The sequence below is a fragment of the Mustela nigripes genome, chromosome 12 (assembly GCF_022355385.1).
Source record: "Mustela nigripes isolate SB6536 chromosome 12, MUSNIG.SB6536, whole genome shotgun sequence".
Taxonomy (NCBI): domain Eukaryota; kingdom Metazoa; phylum Chordata; class Mammalia; order Carnivora; family Mustelidae; genus Mustela; species Mustela nigripes.
The window spans coordinates 101980396-102002900 of NC_081568.1; the positions used below are offsets into that span (position 1 = coordinate 101980396).

A 22505-nucleotide genomic window follows, 5' to 3' on the forward strand; every position below is an offset into this window, starting at 1 on the left:
GGGGGGGGGGGGGTGTGCCAGGCACCTCATCCCTATCCACAGTGTGCATCCGCCACCTCATCCCTATCCACAGTGTGCATCCGCCACGTGGTGTGGGGAGGCCAAGACTGCACGGTGAGTAGCCGCTGGACTTCTGCGAGACAGCAGACGCTGCCGTGTTGTGTTTCCTACTCTAAAACCAAGTAATGGCAGTGTTGGATTAAAGCCGGGAGTGTGTCGATTACCAGCCTAAATCTGGGACCACCATTTCCCCAGGGTGGAGCGGGGGAGGGGGAGAGGACACGGCACCTTATAAGTTGTCGTCCCTCCCCCCTCCCCTCCCCCGCCCCCAGGCCATAGTTGCCATCCCCAGGGGATGTATTTACTCAGTTTTCACTCTTGATATTTTCAACTTTTCAGTGGACGTGGGTGCCCTGCTGTCAACCCATGGATTGAGTTTAATTGCTGATTAAGAAGACTTCAAAAAGGTTACACTGTGATTCAGCACCGAAACAAAAAAGTTACTGTTTACACAGTTACAAAGAGAATCAAGGAAATAGAGAATGGGCCATAAATTTGATATTCATAGAACAAATATTTGTCAGGATGATGCAATTTCAGCTTTGTTTCGTTTGTTTTTGCAAAGTAGCAGCCAAGGGTGCTGGATAAAGAAAAGATACCCACAAGTACATAAAGCTAGATTTATGCTTTGTTATTGAGATGCATGCAGGAGGATTACCTATCACATGGCAAGTAACTAAACTGAAGAAGGCAAGAGAAATTGCCTAATCCGACGGTATAGGTGAGAAAATTCAGAGCTGTGAGTGGCTAGTGAAACCAGTTTGTGCCTCTTACAGGGCTGGCATTAGACCGTTAAGTTATAGTTTAACGGGCTGAATGTTTTTCTTAATGGTACACAAAGTGATGGTGTTTTGTGTAATCAGTGGTGTCTTAGTTTGGAGAAATGTGGCAGAAGTGACAAAGAGACTGGGATCTAGGTCCCTTACCTGCAAAGGGTGCACATCCCTGACCCAGGTGTTATCTGACCCCAGCATCCAGACTGGTGACATAGGTCACTGACCCAGAGTGTGCATGCCTCCTTAGGAGTGAGGAGGCTAAGGTGCAAAATTTGAGGAGGCCCCCAAGTGGTCAGCATGTGAGAGTGAGGATCTACTTAAATGTTGTGGCTTAGGGGTTCCTGGATGGCTTCAGCTCAGGTCATGACCTCAGGGTCCTGGGCTCAAGCCCTGCATTGGGCTCCCTGCTTGGTGGGGAGCCTGCTTCTCCCTCTCCCTCTGCCCCATACTTGTGCTCTCTCACTCTCTATCTCAAATAAATAAAAATAAAAACACATCTTTATAAAATACTGGGGCTTACCCGATTTGCTTGCCTTACCAGAGTACCTCCAGGTTTTGATCTTTGAATCAGTTTCTAAATGACTAAGAAAATTAAACTGAGATGCAAGTGAATGAAAATGCAATCATCTAACACATGGCCAGAGAGTATTCTCCAGTGTCAATATTACTCCTCCTGGATGAGATCTATAGATAATATTACTAAGAAAGAGGTTGGGACATTGTGAGGAAAGTGACCAAAGAAGTATACTAACACACCACATGCATTCTTTACAGTTGTACATCTGTACAATTAGCCATGGCTGATTAAACAATAGAAAAACAAGTGATTTCTCTAGGTTTTTAGGATCTGTTTTCTAGTTCCTTTTAGTGATTTTTAAAAGAAAGTTCAAGACCGTCTTCCTTACAGTGGACTGGAATATAAAGAGGAAATCAAATTCCTTAGGTAGATTTCATTAAATACTCTCTATTTCAAAATCAGCACAGAAGGTCCTCTTAGTAACCTAAGAGTTCTTTGGATGGTTGAGGGGTTCTAGATCCTGTCCTGGCTGATGATGGAATGATAATCACAAGATTGAGATACATAATATTGACAAACGGTTTACTACGAGCAGCTTTGTCAAAGGGCCTGTTCGTTGGACATCATTTCTGCCTGAAGAGCATTATTCTGCAACATACCTTTTCATGTTTCAAAGAGGAAGAACCTAGCTTTACCCCAGAATAGGCTTTTCAAAGGGACAGTGGCCACTGAAGTATTTTCACCATCAGAGAGCAGGCTTTCCTCTTTAAGGAAGAGCATTTACCATCTTTTAATATGGCACACATTGGAGTTCTCAATGTGCTGTCACTCCTGGTGGGAATAAATTTGGTCTGAAAGGCTATAGCTCACCCACTGGTCTCTGCAGCAGTGGAAAAGATCCTGTGGCTTTAGGAACTGCACGAGAGTAAAATAAGCAAGAAGGTGGGAGAAGATGGTGGAAGGAGTAAAGGGGTTTAAAGCAGTGTATCCTGATCCTGGGGCATCACAGCACACAGAGGACCATAGCGATGTTGTCTGAGATGCTAGAGTCAGTGGACGAGACTCTGGGGTTGCTTAAGACCCTGCACAGGGGGCCTGAGGGCTGAGAGAATATCTTGTCATGCTGTACCAGGTCGGTCAGTCCACTGGTGAGAAGCCCTGGTGGAAAGTGTAGCTCTCAGGAGGAGGGAGGAAGGGACAGAGCTCAGAGACCACCGTATCATGGGTCCCTGCCTGCTTTTCATCCTAGATGGCCTCTAACCCTGGCCTGGGGGTAGCTGGCCTTCCTGGTCCTTCCCTAAGCCCTATGTTTAGGGGCACATGCTTGGTCGGCAGGCCTTTTCTCTGTCTCTGTCCATGCAAGCTCGGGAGGTCGGTAAGAGCTGTGAGCATCATCAGGAGGGCGCAGACTGCGAGGATGGTCACTTCTTCCTGTAACTTCTCATCTGTGGGGAGAGAGCAAAGAAGGAAAATTAGAAGGTCAGCTGGCCATATGTGCCTGGGAGAGAGAGCGCTAGGGAGAAACTAGGGAAAGATAGGGAGAAAGATTGAGCAGGAAGGGGTGTTCAGGACTCCCCAGGATGGGATGGGGAATATTTATTTAGTAAATTGGGTGGTCAGAGAAGGCCACCCTGGGAAAGGGAACATTCGAGCCGAGGCCTGAAAGAAGTAGGGAATGAACCATGTAGCTGGCTGGAAAGTACTTTCCAAGCAGGAGGAATAGCTGATGCAAAGGCCCCGCGTGTCCAAAAGGTTAAGGTACAGAAAGGAGGCTCGTGTGGCAAGGAGCCCATGAGTAAGGGGAGGGCTGTAGAGACTGATGTTGGAAGGTCATGGAGGCCTGACAGCTGAGGGCCTTGTCTGCTCTAAAGACCTAGTGAGATGGGAGTGATGGAATCTGACTTCAGGTGTGGGCAGGTCACCATTGCCGCAGCCACGCTGAGAAGAGCCTGAAGGCAGTCAAGATGAAGCTAGGGCATGTGCTGGGAGGCATCACAGTAATCCAGGTGAGAGATGGGCTGGCCGAGACCTACGTGATAGCAGTGAACATGGTAAATGATGGTCCGATTCTGGTTTAAGTTTTAAATGGAATTAACAGAATTTGTAGACAGATGGGACATGGGGTGAGAGAGACTCTAGGATAACTTTAGAATATCTCTCAGACCCCTTGCAGCACTAACATGGTGTCTGTTGTTTTTTTTTGTTCAATCCTTTTTTTCTTTTTCTTTCTTTCTTTCTTTTCTTTTCTTTTTTTTTTTTTTTAAGATTTTTGTTTATTTATTTGACAGAGAGACACAGCAAGAGAGGGAACACAAGCAGGGGGAAGTGGGAGAGGGAGGAGCAGGCTTCCCACCAAGCAGGGAGCCTGATGCAGGGCTCGATCCCAGGACCCCGGGATCATGACCTGAACCGAAGGCAGACGTACAATGACGGAGCCAGCCAGGTGCCCCATAGTGTCAGTTTTTGTTATCTGTCTTTGGTCCTGGCCACCTGGCCCCTGTCTTTTTGTACTCAAATGAATTCTTCATGAATCAAATCTGACGATCAGGGCTGATATTGGGAGTGACCATGGTCTGGCTTAGTTCTTGCCCCCTGGTTTTCCTGGAAAAGAAACCTTTCAAGGGAGATACAAGGCCAGACATTGACTGTGACAGCTCTTCTCAATAAGCCAAGGTCAGAATAAAGGTGTACCTCCCCTTAGAAGCCTTTCTTTATAACCAGATTTGAATTTAAAGGAGAAGGGTGCATCATAGTTTGACAGCTAAAAATTACTGCTCTTGATAACTGAACCATAATCAGTGGAGAGATGAAAACCAATGGAATCATTGGTTGCAGAAATTCATCTAATAAATGAGATGGTAGAGAAAAAAGAGAGAAAAGCCCATAATGCATGGTTTTGGTGCCAGTGCCCAATGAGACTCAATGAAAAGTCAAGAGAAAGCAATGCTTTCAGTAATACCAAATCTGACACATGACTGGGATGTGACTGAGAAGCTGCTACCATCTTCCTCCACTTGCTTGACCCCCAACTTGTCTGTCTTGTTTCAGTTTTTGTTCTTACAGGTCTAAAAGTTGTGTTCCCATCATCACTTGGGGGCTAGCATATAAACCAGCTGTTGGAAATGTTGGCCACCTATTGGTGAAGACCTCTTATGGAATTAAAGCAACTGCTGATCTCTCAACATGTTTTCTAGAAAAGCTCCAGTGGGCGAAAGATATAATAGGCTCAAGAATAATATGGTTAGTAAGGAATGATGAGTTTATTATTGTCTCAGGAGTGTCACTGTGCTCAGGCTGCCATAACAAAATATAGCGGGCTGCGTGGTTGAAACATAGCTATTACTTTTCTCACTATTCTGAAAGCTAGAAGCCCAAGATCAAGGTACCTTGAGGACTGCTTTCTGTGAGACCTCTTTTCATGGCCTGTGGATGGCTGCCTTCTCACTGTGTCCTCACATGGAGTCTTCTCTGTGTGCTTGTGGAGAACTCAGTGGTATCTTCCTCTTTTGATAATGACATCTGTCCTGTTGGCCCTTATGGCCACATTTAACCTTAATTATCTCCCTGAAGATCCTATCTCTAAATATAGTCACATTGGAGGTTAAGGATTCAACTTAAGAATTTTAGAGGACACATTTCAGGTCATAACATCAGACGAATGCTGCAAATTAAGAAAATAAACCTGTATTGATATTATTTATATGCAATTACTTATTGTATATTATTTATATACAATTATTTATTATTATATTTATATATATTATTTATATACAATTAAATATATACCTTAAAATTTTTTATTTTAATTCCAGTGTGGTTAACACACAGTATTATATGTTTTTTTGAGGTGTGCAATATGGTGGTTTAACAATTCCACACATCAGCCAGTACTCATCACAAGTGCAAGTGCACACCTTAATCCCCATCACCTGTTTCAGCCATCCCTCCACCCACCTCCCCTCTGGTAACCATCAGTTTGTTCTCTGTAGGTAAGAGGCTGTTTCTTGGTTTGTTTCTTTCTCTCTTTTTTCCTTTGCTCATTTGTTTTGTTTTTTAAAATTCCACATATGAATGAAATCATATGGTATTTGCCTTTCTCTGACTTAGTTCACTTGGCATAATACTCTTTAGCTCCATCCATGTCAGTGCAAATGGCAAGATTTCATTTTTTTTATGGCTGAATAATATGCCATTATATTTATGCATGTACACACCGCATTTTCTTTTCTTTCTTTCTTTCTTTTTTTTTTTTTAGATTATTTATTTATTTATTTGACAGACGGAGATCACAAGTAGGCAGAGGAGCAGGCAGAGAGAGAGGAGAAAGCAGGCTCCCTGCCGAGCAGAGAGCCGGATGCATGCGCTCCATCCCAGGACTTTGAGATCATGACGTGAGCCAAAGACAGGGGCTTTAACCCACTGAGCCACCCAGGTGCCCCACACCACATTTTCTTTATCCATTGATCAGTGGATGGACATTTGGGCGCTTCCAGAATTTTGCTGTTGTAAATAAGGCTACTATAAACAAAGGGGGTACATGTATCACTTTGAATTAGTGTTTTTGTATCCTTTTGGTAAATATTCAGTAGTGCAATTGCTGGGTCATAGGGTAGTTCTATTTTTAACTTTTTGAGGAACCTCCATATAGTTTTTCACAATGGCTGCACTAATTTGCTTTCCCACCTGCAAAGCAAGAGGGTTCCTTTTTCGCCACATACTGACCAAAACCGGTTGTTTCTTGTGGTGTTGGGTTAAGCCATTCAGACCGGTATGAGGTGGTATCTCATTGTAGTTTTGGTTTGTATTTCCCTGGTGATGAGAGATGTTACGCATCTTTTCATGTGTCTCTTGGCCATCTGGATGTCTTCTTTGGATAAATGTCTGTCCATGTCCTCTGCCCATTTTAATTGGATTATTTGGTTTTTTGGGGGTGTTGAGTTTTGTAACTTCTTTACGTGTTTTTGTTACTAACCCTTTATCAGATATGCCATTTGCAAATATCTTCACCCATTCAGTATTTTGCCTTTTAGTTTTGTTGATTCTTTCATTTGCTGCACAGAAGCTTTTTATTTTTATATAGTCCTAGTAGTTTATTTTTGCGTTTATTTCCCTTGCCTCAGGAGACCTATCTAGAGAAAAGTTATTATAGCCCGTTTCAGAGAAATTACTGCCTATGCTCTCTTCTAGGATTTTTATGATTTCAGGTCTCACACTTAGGTCTTTAATCCATTTTGAATTTATTTTGGTGTGTGCTGTATGGTTCAGTTTTCCCAACACTATTTGTTGAAGAGATTGCCTCTTACCCATTGCATATTCTTGCATCCTTGTTGAAGATGAATTGACCATATAATCATGGGTTTATTTCTGGGCTCTGCATTCTGTTCTGTTGATCTGTTTGTCTATTTTTGTGCTGCTACCATACTTTTTTGATGACTGCAGCTTCATAGTATAATTTGAAATCTTCAGTTGTGATACTTCTAACTTTGTTCTTCTTTTTCAAGATTTGGCTATTTAGGTTCTTCTGTGCTTCTGTCACATTTTAGGACTGTTTGTTCTAGTTCTGTGGAACATGCTAGTGGTATTTTGACAGGGATTGCATTAAATGTGTGGACTGCTTTGGGTAGGAAGGACATTTTAATCATATTTGTTTTTCCAAATCTTAAGCATGGAATATTTTTCCATTTGTTTGTATTGTCTTCAATTTCTTTCATTAGAATTTTATACTTTTTAGAGTATAGATCTTTTACCTCCTTGGTTAAGTTTATTCCTAGGTATTTTGTTCTTTTTGGTACACTTATAAATGGGGTTGTTTTCTTAATTTCCTCTTTCTGGGGCTTCATTATTAGTGTAAAATATACACCTTTAAACTTGCATTTTAACAAAGTATATAATCACATTGTATGCCCATGTATTTGCTACCATAGTCTAGATATAGAACAGTTCTATTGCCCTGCCCCTGTGCTCCTTTCCAGTCCATTCTCAGCCCCTCCCATAGTCCCTAAGTAGCCACTAATCTTTTTATTCCAGTAGACTGCATTTCTCTTTTTTAGAGTTTCATATCAGTAAGTCATACATGTAGGCCTTTTTTGTCTGTCTTCTTTACCTACTTTAATGATTTTGCGATTTCTCCCTATGGTTTTTTGTATTAGTAGTTTGACACATTTTATTATTTTTGCGTAGTAGTTCATTTTATGGATGTATCGCAATGTATTTATTTACCTGCTAGTGACATTTGACTTGTTTCCAGTTTTGGGCTGTATTTAAAAAGATGCTGTGGACAAATTTGGGGACATATGTTTTCATTGCTCTGGGGTGAATGCCTAGAATGAAATTTCATGGTTGTATGGTAAGTATATGTTTACAAAGAAATTGTCAGACTGTTTTCCAGGAGTGACTGTGCTAATTTACATTTCCATCAATGTATGAAAGTACTAGTTGCACAACATCCCTGTTAGCTAACCTGATATGGTCAGTGTTTTGCATTTTAGCCATTTTAGTGGATGTGTAGTGATATCTCATTGCGGTTTTATTTGCAATTCACTGATAACTAATGATTTGCATTTTTCATGTGCTTTCTAGTCCTTTTAGTGTCCTATAAAGTGTGAAACATCTGTTCCAAATTATTGACCCATTTTTATTTTTTGTTAGTATTTTTAAAGATTTTATTTATTTATTTATTTGTCAGAGAGAGAGCACAAGCGGGGGGAACAGTAGGTACAGGGAAAAGCAGGCTCCCTACTGAACAAGTTGCCCAATGCAAGACTGGAACCCAGAACCCCGGGGTCATGACTTGAGCCAAAGGCAGATGCTTAACCGACTGAGCCGTCCAGGCCTCTTTTGACCCATTTTTTAAAAAGAATTGATTATTTATTTATTTGACAGAGAGAACATGAGCAGGGGTGGAGTGAGAAGGGGAGACAAGAGAGGGAGAACCCTACTCTCTGCTGAGCCAGAAGCCCAAAGTGGGGCTCTATCCCAGGGTCCTGGGGTCAGGACCTGAGCCAAAGGCAGACGCTTAACTGACTGAGTCACCCAAGCACCCCTTGACCCAATTTTTAATTGAGTTGTCTTCTGATTATTGACTGTAAGACTTCTTCATGTATTCTGGATATAAGTCTTTGGTTACATTGTATTTCTCCCAGTCTGTGGCTTGCCTCTTTGTTTTCTTAAAGGACAAAACTTTAAAAGTTTGATGAATTCCAATTTATCAGTTTTTTTCTTTTAAGATTCATGTCTTTTACCTTCTTTCTAGGAAATCTTGGCCTACTTCAAGTTATATAAAGATTTTCTCCTCAGTTTACCTTCAGAAGTCTTTTTGTTTTAAGCCCTTAAATTCTGTGATCCATTTCAAGTTATATTTGTGTATGGCAAGACCCAAGGGCTGAGGGTTGTTTGTTTTGTTTTTGTAGTATGGATTCTAGTCATTCCACCACCAATTTGTTGAATAAACTATATTTTCTCCATTGAATTATCTTAGCACTTTCATCAAGAATTAACTGACCCTAGAATTGTGAGTTTGTGTCTGGACACTATTCTACTCCACTCATCTGTTTATTCCTTTGTGTATGATGTAAAAATCTTGTGTTATGTACAAGATGTATCTATAAAAATCTTGTATTCTCTGTACTCCCTCCCATCCTTTGTGTTATTTTGGCATTCATTTTACCTCTACATATTTTATAAATACCACAGTACAGGAGTGCCTTGGTAGCTCAGTCAACTGAGCATCCAACTCTTGGTTTCAGCTCAAGTCCTGATCTCAGGGTTGTGAGATTGAGCCTTGTGCCACCCTCCACATGGGTGTGGAACCTGCTTTGAATTCTCTCTCTGCCTCTGCCCATTCCCCTCTCTAAAAACAAAACAAAACAAAACACCACAATACATTGTTATTATTTTTGCTATGAAGTTATCTTTTAAAAACAATAAAAATAAGAAAAAAGTCTCTGTATATACCTTCATATTTACCATTTTAATGCTTTTCATTCATCTGCATATAGTTACATCACTAACTCATATCATTTTTTTTCTACCTGAAGCATTTTTAGAATTTTTCTTGTAATGAATGATTGCTAGTGGTGAATTCTCTCACTTTTTGTTTGCCTGGGAAAGCCTTCATTTACTTTCATTTTTTGGAAAGCTATTTTTCCCGCATATAGGTTGACAGCTTCATCGTATAGTACTTTATATTCTGGCTTTCATAGTTTTGTTTTTTTCTTTTCCTCTGAAGATTTTATTTATTTGAGAGAGGGTGAGAGAGAGAGCAACAGAGAGAGCACGAGTGTGCAGTGTGCAGTGGGGGAAAGGCAGAGGGAGAGGGAGAAGAGGCTCCCTGCTAAGCAAGGAGCCCAATGTGGGGCTTGAACCCAGGAACCCAGGATCATGACCTGAGGTGAAGGTAGACATTTAACTTTCTGAGCCACCCAGGTACCCCTGGAAAAGTCTGGCACTCTTATCTCTCTACTTACTATGTCCTCCTTCTCTAGATGCCTTTTTTTTTTTTTAAAGATTTTATTTATTTATTTATTTGTCAGAGAGAGAGCGAGAGCGAACACAGGCAGAGAGAGTGGAAGGCAGAGTCAGAGGGAGAAGCAGGCTCCCTGCGGAGCAAGGAGCCCGATGTGGGACTCGATCCCAGGACGCTGGGATCATGACCTGAGCCGAAGGCAGCTGCTTAACCAACTGAGCCACCCAGGCGTCCCTTCTCTGGATGCTTTTAAGATTTTCTTTTTATCAGTGGTTTCAGAAATTATATTCTATCGTGCCTTGGTGTGATACACTTTTGATTTTTCCTGCTAGAGGTTTGCTGAATTTCTTAGATTTGTGCATCACTGAGGCTCTGTTAATTTTCTTTTACCTTTTTTCCCCTCTTTACTTTAATTTGAATAGTTGGAATTAACATGTCTTCTAGTTCACCAGTCTTTCCTTTTTCAATGTCTAATATGTTCTTAGTCCTAGTCAGTGACTATTTCACTTCAGAACTTGTCTTTTTAAATTCTAGAGGCTTAATTGAAAAAATCTTCCATTTCTCCTCTCACAGTGCTTATGTTTTCCTTTCAATACTTGGATAATGGTTATTGTTCTTACCTGCTAATTCTCTTATTTCTACTTCTACTTGCTGATCTTTCACTGGATTTTTGTTCATATTTTTCTGTGTGTTGGCATACCAGGTAATTTTGAATGTATGCTAGACATTTTTTTTTTAAAGATTTTATTTATTTATTTGACAAAGATCACAAGTAGGCAGAGTCAGGCAGAGAGATAGAGGAGGAAGCAGGCTTCCCGCTGAGCCGAGAGCCCGATGTGGGACTCGATCCAAGGATCCCGGGATCATGACCCGAGCCAAAGGCAGAGGCCCTAACCCACTGAGCCACCCAGGCGCCCCTATGCTAGACATTTTTAATGTTACATTGTTGTGTTTAGATACTGTTTTCTTTGAAGAATGTTAGATTATGTTCTGGGAGACAACTAAGTTAACTTTGGTTCAGTGTGATCCTTTCAAGTCCTACTTTTAAACTTCTAAAGGTAGGTCTGGAGTAGTCTTTTCTCCACGTGTTCTTTAGCCTTACTCTTAGGGCATGACCCACTGGGTTCTGGACCGAAAGCCTGAGTGACAATAAGAACTCTCCATTCTGACTGGTGAGAACTTGATGGCTCTTAGTTCATTGTGAGCCCTGTGAATTGTTTGGTTTATAGCTTTCCAGTCACTCTCTTCCCGGTGGGTGGAATTTCACCCTATTCATGCATGTCTTAGTATTTAATAAACTTTCACGTGCTCCTCAGAGTGTCTTGTCTATGGAGTTTCCTTTTCCTGAAACTCTGCCATATAAACTCTAGCCTTTCCAGACTCTGATTTCTGTCACTGCGACTCAGTAAAAGCCCTGGACTCCGCCTGGGATTTCTTCCCTGCCTGGGAATGTGCCTTCAGAGTGAAAACTGAGGAAATATTTTCTGTCTCATCTGTTTCTCTTCTTTCAGGGTTGACAGTCCTGAGTCACTTATTGTCCAATGTCTGAAAATAGTTGTTTCATATATTTTATCAGATTTTCTAGTTGTTGGTGGAAGGAAGGTAAATTTTGGTCCCTGTTTCTTCATCATGGCCAGAAAGAAGTCCATTCTACAAATATTTATTCATCATGCTACACAAAAGTTGCCATCCTAAAATGCTATTCAGTTTGCAGGTATAATCAGAAGTTTTGTGTCCTTTTTTCTTCTTCCATAATTAAAAAAATAAACTATAGATTTTTCAAATAAATGTAATGAACTTCAGTGCATTATTTATGTTTTTTTCTTAAAAAATATTTTATTTATATATTTGACAGACAGAGATCACAAGTAGGCAGAGAGGCAGGCAGAGAGAGAGGAGGAAGCAGGCTCCCCCGATCATGACGTGAGCCGAAGGCAGAGGCTTTAACCCACTGAGCCACCCAGGCACCCCCATTGTTTATGTTTTATTATTGTGGAGCTGTGTGTATTCCCAGTGATTCCTGTGCCTTATTCTCTTTCCCACATACCCCCTCCAAGTTGGACTCACATGATTTTTTGATATAGTATTTAGTTTCTGAAATGTCTTTCAGACCTTTTCCCAGGGAATTTCTAAGCCCCTCATGGCTGGAGTTCTAAGAATGACTATTCAAGGCTTGCTTCTTCTATTTTCCAAGAATGGGTATGACTTATAGATGTGGCATTTCTAACTAATTATTGTGTATGTTTTACATTCACTGTCCATACAAGAGAAACAGAAGATATTACATGTATAATTAATGTGGATATTTATACTATCTGAATTGTACTGGGCTATGAACTTCTCATAGAACTTTCTGCAGTTGAATGGTTAACATGCCTTTGTGGCAGGGCTTCAGCTTTCAAAAAAGTGTTAAGAGAAGGAAAATCTTAAATACTGGCTTAATTTCTTAATTTAACAATAAGAGACAATTTTTTTTTAAGACAACAAGAGACAATTCCTATACTACCTTTCTCCTAGCATGTCATTTTTATTTCTAAAGTCTAAGGAGGTTTTTTTTTTTTTTCTTTTAAAGCTGATATTTATGTTGGTGATTTTTAAAAATCCCCCATTAAGAAGGATCTGAACCTAATCTTCTAGATCTCTGTGAGAAATGCTGTATATAGAGCTTTAGCCATATATTTTTTTGAAAAGGGTTATGTAGGATTTCTATAACCTATAAAATTTTGATGGCTCCTTGCTCAGGAGAAAACAAGTGATTACTCAACCATGCTAGCTGGGAGTTCAGGTTAATATAAACAGAGAGGAGATGTTGAGCAATTTTATATCCAAAGGGTAAAGGAAGAGAAGCATATGGAGATAGATCATATATATAGAAATTTTATACAAAGGTAGAGCATGTAAAGTATAAGATTGCAATATAATCTTCCTCCCAAGTGGTAGACATTACTATTATTATTATTATCCAACCAATGTTCTGAAAATAATTTTATCTGCTTAGTATCCTTACAGTGGAATGAATTCATGCTCTCTCCCTTCCCCCACTCCCAGCCCCTGCTTCCTGGAACTTTATTTAGTGCTCCTAAAAGTTAGTGGGATTTGTCATCCTCAGCTTGAACAGTGTGTATTAAGAAAAGGAAAATCACTCTACTGAAAATTACGTAGTTCTGCTGGTGTATATTTAGACATTCAGTTTACTTCTATAAGTAACCCCCACTCCCCACCCCCATGTCTCAGGGAGAGTGAAGACTATTGAAACCGTGTCCTTAAAAGTCCCCGCCTCCAAGGGACATCCTTGAGATCTACAACCTTACTGTTCTTATAAATTTGCGGATGATAGTGCATTGTGACATTCCTTTGTGTAACGAAACATTCATGTTCAAGCACAAGTTATATTATGCTTCAGAAAATAAAATGTCAAAGGTGAGGGGATTTCTTGGTCATTGCTTTTGTTTTTCAGTATCTTACTTTGCAGCGGTTTTCAAAGTGTGACCTGGGATCACTATCTTCAACATCATTTGGGATCTAGTTAGAAATGTAGATTCTCAGGCCCTGCCATCTATATTGTAGATCATTCTGATGTATGCTAAAGTTTAACAGCTGCTGGTATGGAGAACCACAGCAAGTCTCCTATATCTAACTTAATTTATTATAAGCCACATCATCTGAGGTATGAAGATGTAATCAGTCATGTCCCCAGCTACCGTTGCCTTGGAGATGTTTAATGGTGTAACACGGGAAGTGCCATGCTGCTAAGCAAATGTCAAACTCTGAGAAGGAAGAGACTTTCTGCCAAAAGCCTCCTAGAACACCTCCTTTCACAGTCCTAGCAGCCAAAGGGAGAGGATTAAGACATCAGAACCTCAGAAGGTGCTAATGCAGGCCCTTCGGGCTGAGCAGCAGCCTTGAGGCACCTTTAACTAGATAAGAAGTAAAATCCCAGGGCTCAAAAGCTGTTCTTGAAATGGAAGTATCAAAAGACTGAATGTAGCAATCTGGACATGAAGCACGAGATTCCTATCCCTATGTAGACCATGCTGTAGGGAAGCTCAGGGAAGTCTTGACAAAGAGACTGTTTTCTTAGCCACACTGGGAAAGAGGGGGGCATGCCCTTGTTAGTGTGGAGGACCTAGAGGTGGACAAATCTGTCATCTGCATAAAAGTCCATGATTCATTCAACAGGTACTAGCCCGTGCTGTGTCTGGATCTGAGCACTAGAGACCCAGCAGTGAACACAGAAGAGGATCCAGACCTCATGTTCCTCAAGTTCCCGCTGTGTTCTGGCGATGGCAAAATGTCAGTGGTAGTGTTGGGTGGATACTTGCTCATTTCTAGATTCAGGATTCTGGGCCTCAAAGAGTACAAATCCTGGTAGAGAATCCCTTTTATAAACAAGACTGGTTTTTCCCGGGAGTGCTCCCCATTCTAGTATGTACATTAATATCCAACTGGAAATTTTGGAATTGGTTTTGATATCACTGGCGTCCTGGCCCCTGGACGAGTCAGCACCTCATCCCAGGGATTCGTTTTCAGGAAGGTATCTGGAATTTCCCTTCTTTTCCATCCTTACAAATTTCATCAACTCAATGTCTTGGTATTAGTCTGCTCAGGCTACCGTAACAAAGTACCATGGACTGGGTGGTTTAAACAACAGAAATATATTTTCTCACAGTTCTGGAGCAGATGGTGCCTTTTCATTGTGTCCTTACATGGCCTTTTCTGGGTGTGTGTGTCTAGAGAGAGAGCATGCGCGGTTTGGGGTGGTGGGGAGAGAGAGCGTGCGCAAGCGCGAGCGTCTTTTCCTCTTCCTGTAAGGACACCAATTCTAGTGGATTAGGGTCTCACCCTTATGACCTCATTTAACCTTAATTACCTTCTTAAAGGCCCCATCTCCAAATACAATTACAGTGCAGGTCAGGGCCCTCGATGCAAATTGGTGGCGGCGGCGGGGAGGAGGCATGATGCAGTTCATACCAGTCCTTATTATGTCATCCCTGGCTCATTATAGCTCCCTGCTCACCCCCGTTCCCGACTCCCTTCACCAGTTCTTCTCGAATATGCAACCAGGCTCCCTCGAGTGAAACAGCACGTTTAATGTACAGTGATTCCTAATAACTAGGATTTTACTAAACTCCTTGATCTGGTGTTTGATTCCCTGGTCATAGCCTACCCTGGTCATAGCCAAAATAATGTTCTTCTCTTCCCCCCGCACCGCACAGCTTTTGAATAATCTGCTTTATTGTTCTGTGAGCATTCGGTGTGTGTTTGCTCCCACTTCTAGGTCTTCGCTTCCGTTATCCTTTCTGGAATGTCCTCTTTTCCACTTATTCAAATCCTGCCCTTTCTTCCAAGTCTCATACTCCGTCGTCTCACCATCACTTCCACCCACAGTGATCTTTCTCTCTGGGCTTGGATTATTTTTTTCAAAGCAAGTGTGAACACATTCTTTCTGTGTGCATGTCTGTGTTCCTCATGCAACTGAGAGCGAGTGCTGAGACTGTTACTTCTGTGTGCCGCTCACAGTGTCTGGTACAGGAGTGGGTACTCAAACAGTGTTCTCGTTGTGGATGGGTGGATGGATGGATGAAAAAGAGTGATACTCCTTTGACAAGGTTTTCTGAGAATTTTAATTTACCTGTTGTCTCTGCTGAGAAAAGGTCCATAAGCCCATCCCAGTCTCTCTCTCTCACAGCAATACATTTTAGATCTCTGTATAACCTTCACCACTGTTTGTCATTCCAACCTTCTGTAACCTTCTGAACTCCATAGATGTGAGAGACTGTTTCTGTCTTGTTCCCCAAGTCCCCAGTTACTGTCTGATACATGGTAGCCACTCAGTGAATATTTGCTGAATGAAAAAAAAATTTGCTGAATGAATGAATCAAAGAATGAATGAATCGATGAATGAATGACTTTGGCCTCACCTCGTGGAATCAAATATTTTGGATCAGATGGTATGCCTAGCAAAGGACATGCAGGCAGAGGAACACCTGCTTAGAAACTTGACCATTTTTCTTACCCATGAGGCATTCAGGAAATTGTACACTAATGTAGAAACAAATGTGTTTTGCTTTATATAATGTATACCTTAAGCCAGATTGAATTGATAGACTTGTAAATTAATAATTTGTACCCTGACTTTGAATACCCCAAAACACAAAGTGCTATATGAGTATTCATGAAGCCATGCAGTGTACTGTTTTTAAAAAGCCAACATTTAATCACTTGACAAACACAAATCCATTGTGTATGACAATGGATTTGTCCTATAAATCTAGATTTTCACATTGGGAAAGTTTCCTTACAAATGGTAGTTTCCTACAAATGCTAGAACTTACGTGTAGGAGTATCAGGATCTTCCATCTTTTGTCTCCTTCTTCCCCTTCTACTTTTATCATCCCCACCTCAGGAGCCACTGTCTAGTTAGCTCATCTGCTAAATGTCTTATGGATCCACCAAGTTAGCTCTGCCTCAGTACCTTTGCTCATGCTATTTCCCTCATATGAAAAGTCTCCTCCTAGTGGAGGTCTAGCTAACACGGCCCTTCTCCAGCAAGTCTTGGATTGTATCACTCATTTTTGCTCTTATACTTTAACACTCACATATTACACTCTGTCATTTCTTCTAAGTCCCATGTACTTGATCGCTCTATAAGCTCCCTTGGAGTAGGGCTATACTATGGGTTTTATTTGTATTTATTTTTAATGTCTGATACTCTTATGAAATGTATTTACAAGATTTTTTTTAAGTGAGTGTTTTATCTCTCATAGCCTATTTAAGTCCAAGAGAATCCTGAAGGTGAATGGCGAGGATATTCTGGAGTCCCTCTTCAGTCTTGACCCAGTCCCTCCCGAGGTGTCCTTGTTAATGGGAAGGACAGATCACTTCTGTATTGCATGGATTCAGGGTCCAGTGCACAGTGGATTCCATTTCGATGATGCTGACCTTCGGAAGTCGGATGTAAGCTGAATCTCTTTCTATATCTTCTCTGTTTGCATCTTCTACAACTGGCATGAGAAAACTGCCCTCTGGGCCAGTCAGAGCGTCTCCTAAATTTCATTTGGTCCATGGCCAAAGGTCCAAGAAGTGATGCACCTATAGTTAAATGTATAACTTATTTTTATTCTTTTAACAAAATTTTTATTCTTGAAGGACCTACATCTGTACACCTACTTGGTAGGAATATTTCACCACAACAGTGGCTCCCTGTGTCTTTCTTTATCTTTCACTTTCTTTCTGCCTCTGTACTGTGTATCGGGCTCAGTGTTTTCTTTGTAGATATGTATGCATTAAATTTCTGCCTTATTTCCCTCTGTCTCTGATTCTTTATTTTTCCCCATCTTCTGTCTTCTGTCTGAAGGATAAAAAAAATCAGTGGAAGTTCCTAGAAGAAAATATATTGAGCTAAATTGTTTTGAGAAGATATTAGGAAACATAATGCTTATTCATTTACATTGTTTTTGTATTCAGTTTTTCAGAAAGCGAGATCTGTTAAGCTCCATTTCTTCTCTGTGTCACTTTACATCCATTTAGGAACCTTGACAGATAGATACACATCTTCCATAGTTGTAATCAATCTCCATATACCATATATTTTTAACCTAACATTATTTCATTATGTACTCCTAAAAAAAGTTTTTTTTTTATTGATTTGACAGACAGAGATCACAAGTAGGCAGAGAGGCAGGCAGAGAGAGAGGGGGGAAGCACGCTCCCTGCTGAGCAGAGAGCCGGACATGGGGCTTGATCCCAGGGACATGGGGCTTGATCCCAGGACCCTGGGATCATGACGTGAGCTGAAAGCAGAGGCTTTAACCCACTGAGCCACCCAGGCGCCCCTCATTATGCACTTTTAAACAGTGATATTCTGACATTTTAGTAGAGTTTGTTTAGCAATTCCCTAAGCCTTTGATATTTGTATTATCTCCAGTTTCATTACTGCAAAGAGTGTTACAAACATCTTTGTATAAGTTATTATTTTATTCCATTGGCTTTTTCTGATGTATATTACCAAACGGAGGATTATCAGATCAAACTGATTTTAAAAACTAAGAGCATAGAACATCGAATTCTACTCATTAAAAGAGAAAAATACCCAATTTGAGTCATAACAGTTAAGAGAAAGGCAAAAGAGGAAGAAATAGAAAAAAATTCATTCATTTATTCAACAAATATTTGAACTCCTACTATGTGCTAGGCACTGTTTGAGGAATTTTGGATCCTTTAGTGAATAAGAAACCAAGAAATTCCTGCCCTAGTAGGGCCTATGTTCTAGTGGGAGAAGATAGACAATCAGCATAATAATAAATGAGCTAATTATATAATAAGCTGGAAGGTGATAAGTGCTACGAAGAAAGAAAAATAGAGCAGGCTGAGGGGAATCAGGAGTGATGGAGAGACAATGGAGGGAAGTGGGTTGTGATTTTAAACAGGAGTTATTGTGTAGGCGACATCTGAGCAGAGACTTAAGGGAGGTGAGGAAGTAAGCCCTTAATATTTGATGGAACAGAGTAACAGTCAGAGGCAAGAGCCCCTGGTAATAAGGTTCAGCGTCCTGGAGAAGCAGCAAGGAGGCAAGGTGGCTAATGCAGAGAGAGCCAGGGCAAGAGGGAAGAGGGCTGAGAAAGGTCAGGCAGGGGCCACATCAGCTAGGGTTTTGTAGGCTCTTATAAGGACTGTGATTTCTACTCTAGTTCCCCAAAGGAATCTGTGGAAAGGGTACACTGAACTTGCTTTCTTTGCTGGCAGGTGCTGGATCTGTCCTTGACCCCTGAATCCAAGTTTCTGAGATGGGACCAGGGAACTGTTGTTATTTCTGACAAATTCTTTAGGATGATTCTGATGTGCAGTTAGGTTTGATATCACTCTTTGTATTCAGGGATTCCACTATTCTAAATTAAAAGTCGTTTAGTAAAAGGAAGTAGAAATTTCATAGCATACCCCAAGTGTTGGTGATTTAGAGATTTTGGAGAGTCTCTAGGAAATTAGGGCCCTGAGGTTAAGTGACTTCCCCGAGGTTATACAGATCTAGAAGGCAGCAGTGGGTGTCGGATTCGCCCTCCTCACTCTGAGTTCAATGAACCTTCCACTGTACCAGGCTACTACTTAACAGAGTCTCTCATTTCACTTACCAGGTGATTAGATTTCCAATAAGTTCCACCATTAAGAATGTAGTTTGAATCCAGAAGCTCTGTAAGGTTGATTGGTTGATTAAATGTTTGGTTATCTAAAGATCAATCAGAAAGCTGCTATTGTTTTAACCTTTCTGGTGAAGAGTCATGCAGAATGTATTAATCCCATTTTCTGCTTCTTTAGAGGAGTTCTGGAAGAGTCATGACAGTTTAGAAAAATGGGAAAAGACCTTAACCATTCATGATCTTCCAGTGCCTTTGGGTCCTACTTCTGGAATAAGCTCTTATTTGACATTAGTATAAAACATACAGGCCATTCAGTGGTCCCTGGACAGATCTGAGGTTCAGTTTTTGAAGAAATTTCTGGTGTTGTTTGCTTTGATTTGTTTCTTGGTCATTGACTGTAACTAAATATTTTTCCCACTTAATTAAAAAAAATTTTTTTTTATAATGTTGGTTTCTCTGACCCTATTATGTAACTTGAGCCTAAATGTTATCTCCAGTGTCTGAGCTGGTAGGCTTTACTGTTGTCTTGGAATGCATTGAGATTGTGACATGGGAATCAGTCCAGAAATCACGTATACAAGCAAGAACTCAGGTCGCAGAGCAAAACTAGGGAATGATTTCAGCTCAGCCATTTCTCCTTCACTTGCACATGTTTCAGTGACCAGAACTGTGCCCACAACAGGACAGGTTACACATTCCCATTGAGAACACTTGCTGGAGGTGATAGAGATGCATTATTTTTTTCCCTTTTACTAAATCAGCATTGGCAGTGGGAGCTGTGTCTGTGGAAGATATTGGAACTCTTGCTGCTCTGGGAATGGGTGGAAAAATGTATACCTAGTGCATTCCATCTTCTGCTGAGAAGAGCTGCATTCAGGGAAAAAGGCACTTGTCCCAGTACAAAGTGTTCAATTAATATGCTAAAGCAGCTTCATACTGTTTGATAGCTACCTTGATGTTACTTACTTTTTCAAGGCTTAATCTTCTTGTTGTTCTTTTAATTTTTTTTTAAATGCAGAAAGATCAACCTGAATTGGTTTCTGGTTGACTTGTCCCTTCATGATCCAGCCTCTAGTGTTCTCCACCAGAAGACTGCTGGTAATTGCTGTTTTATCTTCTTGTCTTCAAAACCCTCAGCCAGTGATTGGTCCTTTTCTCTGAGTGGTTTCCTCATAGTGACCACATTCCTAGAGGAAACTCTGAAGTGGTCACTGTAGCATGACAATTAACATGGCTCTAAGTTTCACAAAAAGCTGCCCCTGGGTACTCCTTGAAGGATGACTGAAATGATCATATATAAGCGAATCATAGATTAGCTTTAGGAATGATTAACTCGTGATTTCACATGAATCTGGGATTGGTATGGAGAGCAGCAGTTTTGGAATTTAACTCTGATGGTATTTGCTCAGATTCCGAACAGTCCCTTGGAAGCAGAGCAGATGGCAGCCTTGAGACTTGGGCCTTTTTCAAATGAATGATTATCTCTCTTATCTGTCTTGACCATTTAATGTGGTGCTCTTATGGGCATGGGTAGGGCCAAGGAATTATGGACTCAGGGAGCCTGGAGGGAACTGTGGAAGAGGTCATGATGCCGGGAAAGAAATACCACTTTGGCTGGGGGAGAGCTGCCAACAGACAGCCTTCAGTTCAGCTGTTGGTCTCCTAAGGGGACTGGTTCAGCTGAAGAGAGCCACCTTCTGCACAGTTGCTGAGATGGCCTACAAGCATCTTGTGGAAATAGAAGGGCCCATCCTCCCAGCCTTACCTCAGGACAATTTTGAATCCTCACCCCAACTACAGAATCCACCCCCCCGCCCCCGCCACACTTTAGGGAAAGCTAAGGCTTTTATTAAGACCACAGCCTAGTTCAATCTCTTCCCCCAACCCTCCTCCTTCCCTTCCAGTTGTAGATTCCAAGAAAGAATAAACCCTTTTTTGGCCTGCTAAACACCATCGTAGAATTTGCTTCTTGGAGAAACCTAACCTGCCCAGAAATTTTTTGAGCAATTTGCTTGTCCATTAGAAATATAACATAGACTTTTTCTGCAATAACCAACCAAAGATAGACTTTTTCATGCCATCAAAAAAAAAAAAAAATGGGGCGCCTGGGTGGCTCAGTGGGTTAAAGCCTCTGCCTTTGGTTCAGGTCATGATCCCAGCATCCTGGGATCGAGCCCCACATCGGGCTCTCTGCTCAGCGGGGGACCTGCTTCCTCCTCTCTCTCTCTCTGCCTACTTGTGATCTCTGTCTGTGAAATAAATAAATAAAATCTTAAAAAAAAAAAAAAGACAAAAAGGTGGAAGGTTGGAGTACTAAACTGAGAAACAGAAACAAAGATAGAATTAGGTTAGACTAGATCTTTTCCTTCTCTGTATTTGCATTTGGGATGTGGGGTGACATCTTGCTTTTCTGGAAAGATTAGGAGCTGTCATTTGAAGTGTTCAGCCACTCTAAAAGTCGATGGTATGAAGAGAGGAAGGGAAGAAGCAAAGAAATTATTTCAAATTGAATACTTCTTTGTACTTAGCGTTATGACTGTGTTCTTGCCCTTGCCCTTGTAAACAACTCTAGATTGAGTCCTTTCTTAGGCCACCCCATTTCTCCCCTCTGCCACTGTGGCAGCAGGCAGGAATCACTAAAAGGGCCAATGAATGAATGGCAGTGGTGTCTCGCATCTCAAATCCACATATGGGGAGATTGAACGGCAGCCTTGCTTCTAAAGGTATCTTATTCTCCTTGAGTGAAGCTTGGCCCATGTATGCCTCACCTGGGGAAGTGAGGGAAGGCAGTTTTGAATGCCCAGCCCAGAGGGAGAGCCCTGGACAACAGGAGGCTGGATGGGGTAGAAGTCAGGGTAAAAATTAGGTAACATCCAAGCAGGAGGTGAAAACTCTGGAGGCAAAAGCCCAGAGCACAGGGACAGCTTCTCTGTTCCTTGTATGGATCTTAGGATCTTAAGGGAATTTGTGTGTTTAAGGGTTCCTTCCTCTGCAGGGTCTCTCATTCCGTGGCACGAACCTCCAAATGTTGAGGTTAGACATGGAATGGACTTCTGAAGACTCAGTCCTCAGACCATGTCGGGGGGGAAGTGATGGGCGGACTACAGAAGCATGAGGTCTCTCCTTAATTACCTGAATGCGCCAAGAGGAGAGCTAGTCAGTTGGGTGGGCTTGGGCTGTTAGGGAGGGGCGTCTTGGTGTTTTGCTCAGGGGTGTGGTACGGTGTGTTGGTGAGGGGCAAGAGGCATATTGCAGGGCTCCCCTGGGCTGCACAGCCCTTAGGGCCGACCTGGGGTGCGTGCCACGAGGAGCAGCGGGCGCAGAAGGAACGAGGCCTCGGACCGCGGAGGAGGAGGGCGGGCGCGGAGGCGTGGTGCCAGCTGCAGCGCGCTGGGGCCCTGGGGGCCGAGCCGAGTCCTATAATCTCGCCCAGCCTGGGAGAGCTCGGGGAGCGCCAGGAGGGGCCGGGGGGCGCAGTGGGGCCCGAGCGGGAGCACTCGGAGAGGAAGGAGGGTGGGAGCGAGAGCGGGAGGGGGACGGACGCGGACCGAAAG

At 41.8% G+C, this 22505-nt stretch overlaps 1 protein-coding gene across 2 annotated transcripts in view; it reads left to right on the top strand.

Moving 5' to 3' along the window:
• The window catches only part of PDE8B (phosphodiesterase 8B), a 265975-nt gene that overhangs the window by 7463 nt on the left and 236007 nt on the right, over positions 1 to 22505 (top strand). The window lies entirely within an intron of this gene.